Source organism: Elephantulus edwardii, unplaced genomic scaffold, assembly GCF_000299155.1.
Source record: "Elephantulus edwardii isolate Elephantulus edwardi_28Jun2011 unplaced genomic scaffold, EleEdw1.0 scaffold00097, whole genome shotgun sequence".
NCBI lineage: Eukaryota > Metazoa > Chordata > Mammalia > Macroscelidea > Macroscelididae > Elephantulus > Elephantulus edwardii.
The window spans coordinates 13,193,485-13,194,880 of NW_006399847.1; positions in this window are offsets into that span (position 1 = coordinate 13,193,485).

Sequence of the window (1,396 nt, forward strand, 5' to 3'; positions counted from 1 at the left end):
AAACCTTCTGCTTGACTCAGGAGGGAGGGGTTAGCAAATACAATGCAATAATCCTGTAAATGCTTAAGGATTGCCTTAGTACTTCAGGATTAATTCCAGCTGATATCAGCCTCCCTCATAACCCGAAGTAACATTCTGTTTATTACAAATATTTAGTATAAAATTTGGCTTCCCATAGGCTAGGATTTTGTTAATGATTTTTGCATCTATATTCATCAGAGATATTGGCATATAGTTTTCTTTCTTAGTAGTATCATTGCCTGATTTGGATATTAGGGTAATGCTTCCTTCATGGAATGGCTCTGAAAGTGTTCCTTCTTTTTCAATTTTTGAAATAATTTAAGTAGAATGGGTGTTAAATCCTCTCTGCATATTTGATAGAATTCAGCTGTGAAGCCATCTGGTCCAGGGCTTTTCTTATGTGGAAGTCTTTTTATGACCTTTTTAATTTCTTTTCTTGTGATGAGTCTGTTCAAATGATCTATATCTGCCCTTGTCATTCTGGGCAGGTGATATGTTTCAAGGTATTTGTACATTTCCTTTGAGTTTTCGAATTTATCAGAGTGTAGCTTTCGTAGTATCTTGATATTGATTTAATTGCCTCTGGTTCTGTTGTGATGTCATCTCTTAATCAAGTTATCTTTGTCTTCCCCCCCCTTTTGTTAAATTTGCCAGTGGTTTGCCAATTTTATTGACCCTTTCAAAAAACCGCTCATGGTCTTATTGATGGTTTCAACTGTTTTTCTGTTTTTTATCTCTTGGATTTCAGCTCTTGTCCTCATAATTTCTTTTCTTCTAGAGGATGTAGGATTAGATTGTTGATCTTTTTCTGTTTGCTGAAGATGTTGAGTTAGATCATTGGTTTTTCTTCTTTCTTCATTTTTAATGTGTGTGCCTATTGCTATGAACTGCCCCCTGAGGACTGCCTTAGCTGTGTCCCAGAGGTTTTGGTAAGTTGTATTTTGATTATCATTTGTTTCAAGAAACTTTAAAAATTCATTCTTTATTTCTTTTATAACCCAATCATGTTCTAGCAGAGAGTTTTTTAGTTTCCACAAGGGTGGTTTTGTAAGCTTTACTCTTCTGTGGTTAATTTCTAGTTTTATGGCATTGTGGTCTGAGAAAATACTTTGTATTATTTCAATGTTTTTTAATTTGTTGAGGCTTGCCCTGTTACCTAATATATGATCAATTCTGGAGAATGTACCATGTGCACTTGAGAAGAAAGTGAATTGAGTTTTAGTCAGGTACAGTTCTCTGAATACATCCACAAGTTGGAGTTGGCTGATTGTATAGTTTAGATCTTCTTCATCTAGGGCGACACAGCGCAAGGGCGACGCAGCGCGAGGGCGAGGCCGCCAGACCGGGGAACGCCGGGGGAACGCACGCCGCCGCC